The sequence below is a fragment of the Eubalaena glacialis genome, chromosome 7, assembly GCF_028564815.1.
Source record: "Eubalaena glacialis isolate mEubGla1 chromosome 7, mEubGla1.1.hap2.+ XY, whole genome shotgun sequence".
Classification (NCBI taxonomy): Eukaryota; Metazoa; Chordata; class Mammalia; order Artiodactyla; family Balaenidae; genus Eubalaena; species Eubalaena glacialis.
Window position 1 is genome coordinate 112,208,089 of NC_083722.1, and position 13,162 is coordinate 112,221,250.

The window sequence follows — 13,162 nt, forward strand, 5'->3', positions numbered from 1 at the left end:
CATCGAAATTTGGGGGATGTAGGAGTTCAGAGGAGCTAAAAATTACTGAAATTCTAGTCCTGGAATCCTGTAGATGCTCAACCTGAGGGAGAAGAGGAACCCTGGGCATTTGTAAGCAGGTGGCCCCACTGGTAGCTTCTAAAGGAGATGGAGTAGAATGAATAATTCCAAACAGATTGAGGAACACGTGGATCCAAGAAAATTTGATGAATCAAACAAAAGGCAGAGGGGGTAATAGAAACAAGGAGAAAGCAGGACACGTTTAAAACGCTAAGTAAGGAGCAAGTAAGTGGGTGGCGGCCTCCGTGCTCCTGGCTTCAAAGGGGATATTTTACACATTGACCATTAAGCAGGTGTTTCCTGTACTTTTTCTCATAGACATGTTTGATCAAGTCTAGATCACTCCCATCTTCTGAGTTTGATAAGAGGTTTATTATGAATTGGATTTTGTATTTTATTAAGTAGGCTTTGACTGCCTGATTTTGATTCATTTGTAAGAGAAAACGTCCAAGGTAAATGAAGAGAATTTTTCCCATGAAAGATTTTTTTCTTGTGTATCCAACCATCCCCTTAAATAAACCCTTCTCTCTGGCTTTAATTGGAGTACATCTTTTATTAAAATTTCACAGTTTTCATCTTACCAATGTCAGACGCGTTTACTGTAACCAGAAAAAGAAACACACAGAAAGACAAAGAACAAGTGTCTGCTTCCCCCACCCCCTGCCACTGTGTGCTTTCCCCACAGCCGTATAGGCCTCTACGAACACATGTGTACTTAAAGGCATCTTTGGGGTTTGATTTTACAAAAATGGGGCATGCGATCCTCCTGGGGTCGCCCGGGGTGATTCAGGGTCCAGGCAGGTGTGGCAGGTGTGCTGGGGGCAGTGCTGGAACCCATTCTCCGTGTGAAGCGGGCGCCACGCAGACACCCAAGCTCGTCTGGGGTGGGAGCTGCTTCTTGCCGTCAACCTGGGTGCCCTGTGCTCAACCCCGCGTTTGTGCCGTCACCTCCCTGGGAGCTGGCCATCCCTCTGCAAGGCGCACGCTTCAGGCTCTTCAGGGAACAACCCTCTGCTGACGGGCTGTTTTCACCACCAGAAAGCTTTGCAAAACACTTGTAGGTGGACTCTTCAGTACTGGCTCTTTTAATTTTATGAAATAAATCCTCAAAGTGAGATTCCCGTGTCAAACAGTAGGGCCATATTTTATCTTAATTAGGTATTAAGAAATTGCATTCAATTAGGTTGTAACCATATCAATTCCCATCAGCGGGATACGAAGGCGCTGGTTCCCCCCCAGTCTTCCCAGCAATAAATGTTAGGACGCCATAATTTTTGCCAATCTCTTAAATAAAAATTTGTCATTATTGTTCTAATTTGATTTGTCTTGACTACTAATAAGGTTTAGTATCTTTTTATGCATTTATTGCCATTTCTATTTCTTTCTCTGTTAATAGCCGATATGTATCTTTTGCACAGTTTTCTATTGGGTTTTAAATCCTTTTCTTATCAATTTGTAGGAACTTCTTGGATATTGGAAACAGTGATACTTTCTTGTCCGCAGGGGTTTCTTGGGCACACTGGGTCCAGCCTGAGCTCACAGCCTAGCTTTCCCTGTGCCCAGCCCCCAGGCCCTGCTCCCTCCCCAGGGCCAGAGGCCCATGTCTGCCATGCACGGCCCACCTTACAGCAGCATGGAACTGTTTCCTCAGTCACTTCACTGTTTAGACATTGTCCAGGGTAAACTTGCCAATTCAGGGTTTCCAGGAATAGCTCAGTGTTTCCCCATTCCTCCCTCTTCGGGTGCTTTCACCTACATTCCTGAAGACTTGCCAATGTCCAGGCGTCAGGAGGCTTTTTCTTTCTTTCATTTTTAGGCACCTTTAGTTTCTTTAGTTTAATAATATACATATTAGAGTGGTGACTAATCGATTCGGAGACACATATTCAGCCTTTATTAATGGGATGTGTGTCCTCAAACTTGAAGACCACTGGTCTCTATTTTATATATAGGAAGCAGACATCGTTTCAATAATAAATCTACATCAAGATAGTACAATCTAGGTTCCGGTCCTCTCACTGAGGACATGCGTGTTTACACCTTCACGCCACCAAAGAAGGCATCCAAGAGCCTGGCACGCACCTTGGTCATCTGACAATTAGGACGTGTGTCAGGACCCGGAAGTACACTTGCAGGAAGACTGGCAGCAGATGCTACAAGGCGCCCTGGCTGGGGGCTGTGGACCTCGCCTCGCTGGTCACCTGTTCTTCACCCCGATGATTCAAGTCTGCACAGGAGAACTCTGGACGGCCCTCTGCCTTCAGGCGGGTAGGGACCCCCACTATCTCTCCTGCTCTCCATCGGTATGATAAGTTTTCTCCACTTTCTCTACTCTCCTTTGGAAGTTATACAGTGTACTGGGTTGAACCATATGAAATTGCCATCATGTTGGTCAAGCATCAGCAATTTCATATGGTTCAACTGAATACGATTAATTTTTTAACACACATACTTGACTTAAAGTCTAATGTTAGTTGATCTCTATCTTTCTCTACCCTATAAGGACCTTTGGATATGTCTACCCTGATCACTACCAGTTCCATTTTACATGGTATTATTGTCTTATATTTCAGTTCCATTTTGTCATCACCAAAATAATCGTTATTAACACAATTAGTGTTTATCATCGATACTTATTTCACTCTATTTCCACGAGTCACCAATCCGTTTGCTGTCTTCAACCATTCCTCCTTTGTCTGGTGTTCAGTTTCCTTCTTCCTGAAGTACCTTCCTTAGAGATTTTCAGTAAAGAGCAGTTCATGGTAAGCTGTGTCTGAAACGTCTTTATAGCATGTGCACTCTTGAATAATAGTTTAGCTGGATATAAAATTCTAGTTTGACAACTGTATGTTTTCTCTCACTGCCTTGCAGATATTTCCTGTTGTTTTAGGCTGCTCTTGTTGCTGTTTTGAAACTTCTCGTAGCCCAAACACTGTGCTCGGGAGGTAAAATTCTGTTCCTCTCGGGCCCTTTTACAACATCCCTTTTGTCTTTGATGTTCTGAAGTTTCCCTAGGAGATGTCCATACCTACATGTTTTTGTTTTTTTTTTTATAGTATCAATACATAATAGTTTTCTTTTTAATTAATTAATTAATTTTTTTGGCTGTGTTGGGTCTTCGTTTCTGTGCGAGGGCTTTCTCCAGTTGTGGCGAGTGGGGGCCACTCCTCATCGCGGTGTGCGGGCCTCTCACTGTCGTGGCCTCTTCCCGTTGCGGAGCACAGGCTCCAGATGTGCAGGCTCAGTAGTTGTGGCTCACGGGCCCAGTTGCTCCGCGGCATGTGGGATCTTCCCAGACTAGGGCTCGAACCCATGTCCCCTGCATTGGCAGGCAGATTCTTAACCACTGCGCCACCAGGGAAGCCCCATACCTACATGTTTTTAAAACCTTTCTCTAGATTCACTGAGAATCTTCTATCTGAGAATACATTTAATAAAAAGTGGAAGATTCTAAGCTCTTATCACTTTCATTTTCTCTCTTTTCTCCTCTGGAACCCCTGGTTGATGTATACTGGGTCATGTCATTCTAACCTGTGTGTCTCATAACTGTGCTGCATTCTGTGCTATGTTCCGCTGGTTTTCCTTAGATCTGTCTTCTGCTTTACTAGTTTTTCTACTCTATTCAGTCAGCTCTTTCATCTTGATTTAATGGATTCCTAATATTCCATTTTGTTCTTTTCTAAATCTACTGTGATTGCTTATTTGCTCTTTATTTCTGATTTTTATAAGACTTATTTTATTTCTTTCATCATTTTGAACATTGTTTTATAATTTCTCTCAGATTTTTCGGTTAACTAAAGTTTTCAGGGAACAAATCTTCCTGGTTTCCTTCCTTCCTTTTTTTTTTTGCCAGCAAAATTTCACTCACGGTGAAATTGTCTCTTTTCTGGTGTCTGTGTACCTGTCTGTGTGCATATTTAGCTGATCCCAAGCAAGGTTTATATTTACTGTGGAACTTCATGGTGCTTGGACTGTTAAAGTGACATTCCATGGTGGCTTTCTTTTTGCTTATGCCAGGTTTTGGGGGTGGGGTGGGTGTGCCACCACCCCAGGAACAGACTCCGTGATAGTTTCGCAGCTTCTGGTCCCCACACCAGGAGGCAGTGTTTAAAGCCAGATTCTGGGTCCTCAGGAAGGGAAAGCCCAGGACTCTGGTTTTTCCTGGAGGACTACAGCCCCCTCCCCCAATCACAGTAGGGTCAGGCTTCCTTCCCTGAGCAGGTGTGCGAAGTGCATCCATTTCCCCACAGGGGTGTAGGAGTCACCTCAGCTTCCGTTCTTCCCCTCCTGTAGGCCAGGTGTGTGCACAAGACCCAGGCTCCCAATCTGTGGGCCCAAACTGGCCAGAGCTGCCGGTCCACGAGCCCGATGCTCCCACTCTCTCTCACTTCCCGCTTTGCTCTCACACCCGGACACCTTGCTTCCTGGTTTGCCGTCTATGCCAGCACGGAAGAAAAGCTAAAGGCACCGCCTCTGGGCCAGGCTGCTTGGGTTCCAACCCTGGCTGCACCACAGATGAGTTCCTTAGCCTCACGGCTCTCAGTCTTCCATGTCACATGGACATAAAGAGAGTCCAGCCTCGTGGGACTCTCAGCTGAGTTCACAGACTCTAGGTGCTCAGCACTGTGCCCAGAACACGGTGCACACCCAACAGACACTACCTGCTATTATTTCAAAGCGGGCGTGGTGGTTCTGTCTTACCCAGCACCCTACGTGCTGCTCAGGCTTCCTGTGTCCCCCACTTAATCTTTCCTGCTTGTTTATGTGTAAACTGTGTGATCCCAGTTTTTCAGAGCTCTGGCTCTACTTTGGGGGGTGGGGTGCTAAATCACTTTGTTGGAAGGAATGGCATTCAAACGTAGGGAAAAAATAAGCAGATGCTTTTGCACAGGTTATGGAAAGAGTAAAAAATGCAGTTCTGGTTTTCTAGTGTTGTGTAACAAAACACTCCAAAACTCAGAGTCTTAGAACCTCCATTTTGTTTTCTTTCGCTCACAATGTAGTAGGTCAGGAATTCAGGAAAGGCTCTGCTGGGCAGGTGACCCTGACCCATGTGGCAACAGCTGGGATGTCGACGACTGACTCACTTCCAACACGGCTTCTACGCTCAATTGCAGATCGTTAATTTTCATTGCTGTGTAATGTCCAATATGTGAGTGTGCTTCATTTTATTCACCCAGTCTCCTGTAGGTGGGCTTTGGGGTTGTCTCCAGTTTCTTTTCCAGTATGAACATTTCTGTGCATTTCTTCTGGTAGACACGCCCAGGTTTCTGTCTTGGGTACACATTAAGGAGTGGAATTGCTGAGTCAGAGGGCATGTAAATGCTCACGTTTATAAGATTACACTACAGTGATCATTCTACATTACATGCCCTTCAGCCTATGTAAGTTGATACTTAGTATTATCAGACTTCTTGCTTTTGGCCAATAAAACAATCTTGTAGTTTGCTGTAGCCTATACGCATGTCTGAATCACAAGTGTCACTCAGTACCTCTGCAGGTGCTTTCTCTTTTGTGCAACAGCTGCTTTATCTTTTGCCCATTGGGTTTCTTTCTTCTTACTGATTTGAGGTGTTCTTTATTTAATCTTGACGCCAATTTTTTGTCAGTCATGCTTTGCAAGTATAGTCTCATACTGTGACTTTTTTTTACCTGATTTAAATTGTCTTTTGACTTACAGAAGCTCTTAATCTTAATAATGAATTAAAATATACCAGTCTTTTTCTTTTATGTTAGCACTTTTTGTACTTTAAGAAATCCTCTCCTACCTTGAAATCAGAAATCCTCACCTATATTTTCCTCTAAAGATTTTTAAATTTTTCTTTAGATATTTGCTTTGACACAAGTTCTTAATCCATCTGGAGAGGATAATTTAATTTTTTGTGTATAATTTAATTTTTTCCATATGGATAACCAATTATTCCAGGTACACATCGAAAACTCACTTCTTTCCCTGCTGGTTTGCCATGTGACCTGAGTCATTAATAGAAGGTCCATATGTGCACAGATATGTTTAGGAACATTCTATTTGTTCCACTGGTCAATTTTTTTTACCCCTGAACTAATACCACACAGCATCCCTTACTAAAGTTTTATAATGTCTTGGTACCTGGCAGAGCAAGCCTACCTTCCTTCTTTAGAAGACAATTCTAATGAATTCTAATTTTAGAAGCAAATGGACAAGTTCTATAAAGGATCTTGTTGAGTTTTGATTGGAGTCGTATTGAATCATTAGATAAATTGGGGGAGATTATATTATGATATTAAATTTTCCAATTTATAAACATGGCCTCCTGATCAGTTATACGACCAATGCCTTTCCTGGAGAGTATATCCCCGCTGTCTTTGACAACTATTCTCCCAATGTTATGGTGGATGGAAAACCAGTGAATCTGGGCTTGAGGGATACAGCTGGACAAGAAGATTATGACCAATTACGTCCCCTATCCTATCCAAAAGCAGATGTATTCGTAATTTGCTTTTCTCTTGTGAGTCCTGCATCATTTGAAAATGTTCACACAAAGTGGTACCCTGAAGTGCGACACCACTGTCCCAACACTCTACCATCCTGGTGGGGACGAAACTTGATCTGAGGGATGATAAAGACATGATTGAGAAACTGAAGGAGAAGAAGCTGACTCCCATCACCTACCCGCAGGGCTTGGCCATGGCCAAGGAGATCAGTGCCGTCAAATGCCTTGAGTGCTCGGTGCTCACACAGCGAGGCCTCAAGACAGTGTTTGATGAAGCTATCCGGGCGGTTCTCTGCCCCCACCCCCCGCCTCCGCGTCAAGAAGAGGAAGAGAAAATGCCTGCTGTTGTGAATGTCCGGGCCCCAGGACCCTTTGTACGCTTTGCTCAAACGGTGGAGCCTTCGCACTCAGTGCCGAGTTTTTGTTACAGATTAGTTTTTCCATTAAACCGTTTTGAACCAATCAGTAATTTCTAGGTTTTGTCTGTTTAAAGTGTAAGAGTTCAAACTTTCACATTCTATTAAAGTTTAGCCCTAAAAAAAAAAAAATTTATTAGGTTTTCTTTTATATCCTGCAGGAAAATTTTACAAATTTCTGCATACAGGTCTTTACAACTTTGGTTAGACTTATCTCGTTATATTTGTTGTTTTTGTTGCTATATAAATCGTAGAAACATTTTAAAGTTTCTTGATGATGTACAGAAATACATCTGTATATGCAATGTGCGTATGGAGCTTATACTCAGCCACATGGCTCAACTCTATTATTGCTAGTAATTTGTTTCCAGATTCTTTTTGATTTTCTAAATGGAAAATCATATCATCTGCAAAAAATAAATATCTGCTTTAATTTTTCCCTTGCCAATCCATGTCTTCAATTTCTTTTTCTTGAATTATTTCACCCTCTGAGATCTTTAGTTCTTTTGTCCGATTTTAGGGCAAATGCATAAATAGAATTCTCTTCACCATCCGTGCGTTTTCCCTGGGCGTCTCATTCATGTGCATAACGTCGGTGAGGGTAGCAGCTCCTCAAGCTCCTTTTATCCCAGCTCTCCCCTGGCCCCAGAGCCCAGCATCCAACCCACCCATCAAGGTGCCCCGGGGACGTCACACAGCTCTCTGCTCACTGAGTTCAAAGATGAAGCTGCTTCCCGTGCAGCATCCTCTGTCCACAAGGGCTTCCCCTGTACACCCAGGAGCCTTGGTGTACACTCAAGTGTACACCCCGCCCCTAGTCATCAACACCCAACACATTCTACCTCCAGAAAAAATCTTAGATCGGTCCAGTGGTTAACTGGGAGATGGGATTGACATATATACACTAATATGTATAAAATAGATAACTAATAAGAACCTGCTATAGAGCATAGGGAACTCTACCTCACTTCACTATACAGTAGAAACTAACGCAACATTGTAAAACAACTATACCCCACTAAAAAAGTTAAAAAAAAAAAAAGACTTCGCCTTCCAACGCAGGGGGTGCAGGTTTGCTCCCTGGTTGGGGAGCTAAGATCCCACATGCCTCGCAGCCAAAAAAACAAAACAGAGAACAAAAGCAAGGTTGTAACAAATTCAATAAAGACTTAAAAAATGGTCCACATCAAAAAAATCTTTTAAAGAAAACTCTTAGCTCCGTCCTCTTCTCCCTTCCTCTGCTCACCCACCAAGTGCTCCCTAACTCAGGTGCACGTCTCCTCTTTCCCGATCGCAGCCACAGCCCTCCAACTTCCCCTCCTTATCCTGGCTGTGCCCTCTCCCGATCCTCTCCATCTTTTAGGAGAAGTATTCTTTCCAAAACGTATGGAACACCAATTCCCTACCCTACGTAGAAGCCTCTGATGGTCTCCCACTGCCGTTCTTGAGGTGACTGTAAAGAGACGGACTTGCTGGCCTCGCCGGCTGCTCGGTCCCCCTCCCGTTGTCCCCTCCTCGGGCACTCTGGCCCTGACATGCTCTCCGGGACCGGACACGCTCCCTGAGACCTGACGGCTCTAGTCTGTTACTTAACCCCTGACTTGCGCATGTCTAACATCATCTCACGTGTCATGGGTGGAAGCTCTACCACTTCTGCAAAGACCGACAGAAGACCCGGGTGCAACAAGAGGCAGCAGATGCAGGGTTTAGCGTGTGGCTCGGGACCAGTCCCCACGGAACGCTGAGTGAAGTTCTCTCTTTTCAGGAGCCCAAACTGAGGCTGGCCGGGTGCGTGGCTAACTCGGAGGAGTGGGGATGGGGGTAGGCGTGCCCCCTGGGACAGGTGGGATCTCAAGTGTGGAAAGGCAGGAATGGCATCAGCCTCCCTGCCCACGGAGGGGCCTAGAGAGGGGGCTGGGGTCCGGTTGGCAGCCCCTCACTGACTCCTACTCAGGCCAGGCCGCCAGGAAGGGAGACCTTGGTCCCTGTCCCCCTCCCACCCAATGCCCTAATTGCCAGCATTGTGAGGCAGGGGCCATGGCATTCAAGGTCCCGCATACCTGGGCACAAACCTGGCCCGGGCTGGCCACGTGCGCTGGGCCAGTCCCGAGCCCGGCCGTTCCCGGCGTCCCTGTCCGCGCAGGGGGCCAGGGTGAGGACTGATGGAAGCCAGCGTTGGGGACCAGCGGTGTGACTGCGTCTCCATCCAGGAGGGCCCGGCCCCAGCGCTGTGGAGGTGAACGCCAACTCCCAGTCCCTATGCGAGCCCACCCTGCCTTCCCGCCCACCCTCCCGCTGAAACGTCGTGCTGCCCCGTGGGCAGCGTCTTCCGGCGCCCACAGCCTGTCTGGTCCCCCACCCGCTCGGTGGGCGGGCAGGCAGGTTGTTAAGAGCAACGTTAGTAACAGCATCTATCGAACGCCTCGCTTGTGATGTACGTGGCACCGAGCTAAGCATTTTAGATGCATTATCTCTACTGACCCCATGGCAGCTCCCTTCGCACTTGTTTCCGTGTAAGATTCTTTAGAATTCACGAGACTCCGGTAGTTATGCTTAAGCGAGTTGCGCTCCAGAGACGGAGGCTGCCTGGCCAAGGTCACCTAGCAACTCAGTGGTGGGGGAGGCTCCATCCTCTGTGCAGCCCGACACCTGCCTCTGGAGCTGGGCGCCTGCTCCTTTCTCCGCGGTGGGCGCTCCCCTCCCCACTGCCCCCCGTGCCCTCGTGGCTCCAGGCTGCGAGCATGCGACCAGGGTCAGTTCGAGGCTCTGGTGGCACCACGTTTCAGGCAGAGACCAGGGTGTGGTTCTCTCCGGGGCCAGCGTTGGCCATCAGGGCCTGCCTACCCGTCGGTTAAAGGGTCCACGTGAGCTGGGGTCAAGGGTCAGAGCACGGCTGCCAGAGGCCAGCGTGCGGCCGGGGTTAATGTCAGCGTGTAACTGGGTCAGGGGCTGGAACACCTCTGGGTTCCGGAGTAACTGTGTGGCTGGGTCAAGAGTCAGTGTGGGGCTGAGGTCAGGGGTCAGCGGGTGGCCAGCCACCGTCATGAGGCTGACCCCAGCGAGAACCAGACCCTCGCCCTGCCCCATCAGGCCAGCACCCCCTTGCCCACGGCCCCAGTGTGGAGAGCTCAGTGGGACGGGGGGGTCCCTAGGGCCAGGTGACCTGCACGGGGCCCCCAGGGAGCCCCAGGGGTGGTCTGCTGCTGGGCTGGGTGGGGCGTCATAAAGAGGAAGAAAGGGGGTCTCTAGGGCAGCTCTGGGCCCTGGCCCCTTGCATCCCCACCCCCAGGGCCACCAGGACCTCTCCAGGGGCAGACCAACCCCAGTCCCTCTGCTCAGGCGCCATCACGCCTCGTGGGACCAAATGCGGCCTCTGCTGGCCCGAGACCCCCAGCTGGCTGCCATGAGGTCGTCCGCTTTCCTACATCTTCCCTGGAGTTCCCTCCTGCGGGACGCTTCCCGGCCCGTAACTTGGACATCCTCTTCATTCTTCAAAGCCACCCCGGACACCTGCAAGCCCTGCCGCATCCCCGCCACAGCGGTCACTTCCCAGACCCCTCGGCACGCACGTCGCCTGGTCTCGTCCCTGCGGGGTTCAAGCCACGGGTCGGGGCAGGGGACACAGGTCGGGTAGGAAGGTTCACGGTCTCCGAGATGAGTGGCAGCAACTCTTCTGCACGAGGAGGTGGGCTTCTCATCACATCCTGGAGAAGGGCTCAGCGGGCCTGTGCGTCTGCCAGCCTGCTAACTCGTGAGCCTCCCTTCCTGAGGGGCAAGAGGAAAGGGCCGGCTCAGAGCAGATCCATGAAGGCGCAGCTCGGCTCTGCTGTCACAGCCGTCCTGCTGTCTGGGTTCCTTTCCACCCGGGGCAGGTGACAGGGCTCCTCATTAACAATCAACCTTCCCTCTGAAACACCAGGAGGGGCAGGAGTGTGTGCCATGCACCGGGCGCTGCCCAGCCCTGCACCCCGACAGACCCCCTTTCCTGTGGCCGCAGGAGCCCCGCCCAGGCCTCACAGCCTGCGGAAGAGTTGGACTCATTCAAAATAATTTCCTGGCCGGAGTCATTACCTTCTGCTGGCAGAGGCCGTCCAACTCCCTCAGCAAGAATCAGAAGCCTGCCGGCCCCTGGGGACCCTTCACCCCGAGGAGAGGTGAGGCCGGAGATCAAGCCTGCCCAGTAACGAGGGACGAGCTAGCACTCCCGGCCCCGAGCCCTCTGCAGGAACGACTCAGACCCGGGGCACAGTCCCGGGGCTGAGGCGGTCACTCCCCACTTTCCTGGCAGAGAGATCACGTCTCAGAGGGGCAAGGCACCTGCAGATACGCGGCACAGCCGTGTCTGGGAGCCTGGCTGTCGGAGCAGGGCCAGACTCACCACCATATGGGGGTGCCAGGGCTCAGGGCCAGGAGTGCTGGCTGGAGAGGCAGGGCCACCTGGTGCCTGACGGGCCTGAGCAGCTGAGGGCTTTGGGGTGACTGCACCTGGGCGGGGTGCAGGACAGGCTCATGGCCAGAAGCAGGTGGTCACAGGCCTAAGGGCCGGACAGGACCACCCAGGTGGAAGCCTAGGCAGGTGGGCAGCCAGAGCTCCCAAGGCCAGCAGCACCTAGCAGGTAACCCCCTCCTGCCTGCCCTGCTGGGCTGGCTCTGGGCCAGGCGGCCCCTTACTGTCTGAACACTGGCTGCGCCTGGCGAGCACCACAGGCCCTGAAACACCCCCACACCGGAACTAGGAAAACTTCCCTGGCACCTGGGAGGCCCTGGTCACCTGCCAGGTGTGATCCACGAGTGATGAGAGGTGCCAGACGGGCCTTCCTGTCTGAAACACACAGGAGCACACGCACCGCTATGGGCTGAACATCCGTGCTCCCGGATTCACGGGAAGCCCTGACTCCCAGTGTGGCTGTATTTGGAGACGGGGTCTCTGAGGAGACAATCAAGGTTACACGAGGCCATCAGGGTGGGGCCTGATCCTTATAAGAAGAGGTAATAGGGAGAGGGACTTCCCTGGTGGCGCAGTGGTTGAGAATCTGCCTGCCAATGCAGGGGACACAGGTTCAAGCCCTGGTCCGGGAAGATCCCACATGCTGCGGAGCAACTAAGCCCGTGCGCCACAGCTACTGAGCCCGCGCTCTAGAGCGCGCGTGCCACAACTACTGAGCCCGTGTGCGTAGAGCCCGTGCTCCGCAACAAGAGAAGCCACCGCAATGAGAAGCCCGCGAACCGCAACGAAGAGCAGCCCCTGCTCGCCGCAACTAGAGAAAGCCCACGCGCAGCAACGAAGACCCAACGCAGCCAAAAATAAAAAAATAAATTTATAAAAAAAAAAAAAAAAGAAGAGGTAGGGAGAGCCCGGCTCCCCCCACCCCACTGCGTGCACCAGGAAGAGGTAGTCCGAGGGCGTCTGCAGCCCAAGGGGGGGCGCCCCCCAGAATCCAACCACATGGGCACCAGCCTGCAGACCTGTGAGGAGTCACACACGTGGAGAAATCCTGTCTCAGTGTGAAGTGGAACGTGCAATCAAGGAGGGGAAGGGGGAACAGGGAAGGACCCTTCCTCAGACTGATGCCCACTCATCAAGACTGTGCACCTGGGGGGCCCGGGGCCACCCCCGTGGCCTCATGCCGCACAACAGAGACCCTGGAGCCTTAGGAGCTTGGGGGTCCGGGTCCCACCCCTAGAATCTGAGCCACCACAGTCACGTTTACATCAATCAAAGTGGACTTTAGGCCAGCAGAGTATTGTGAGGGTTAGGAGGGCGGCAGGGGTTAAGAAAACGAACAGTCCACTGAACGCATATCAGGATCCTCAACTTGCATGCCCCGAATAACAGAGAACCACAACTGCCAGGCGTGTGACAGGTCCCACCTCGCTAACCCTTTAAGTCAAATGGAAAGACGGCTGGTCTAGCATTTTCACCGACTAGGTTTGCAAAGCCCCCAGTCGTGGTCGGTAAGTACACAGGCTCGCTGGACGCCGACGGGTACCAGCTTCTGGAAGCCCAGGGTGTGCACATCAACTTGCAGACCCTCGGCCTCAGCATCCTCTCCCGTGACCAACACACTCTACCCCACAAGCGCGGCAGTGCGTGGAGCGCGTGCACAGGTCCGTGGTGGCGTCAGGGGTCGCCTCCATCTGCCAGATCCAGCACAGGAGGTCGCCTCTGTACGGCGGGTTGGAGCAGGCTCAGCGGGGGCGGGCCCTCCAGGA

At 50.5% G+C, this 13,162-nt stretch overlaps 1 long non-coding RNA gene and 1 pseudogene across 1 annotated transcript in view; one reads left to right on the forward strand and one right to left on the reverse strand.

The window, feature by feature from the left end:
* The window catches only part of LOC133094871 (uncharacterized), a 249,813-nt gene that overhangs the window by 104,945 nt on the left and 131,706 nt on the right, over nucleotides 1-13,162 (reverse strand). The gene's annotated exons all lie outside the window — the stretch shown is intronic.
* LOC133094918 (ras-related C3 botulinum toxin substrate 1-like) lies at nucleotides 6,318-6,884 on the forward strand (annotated as a pseudogene).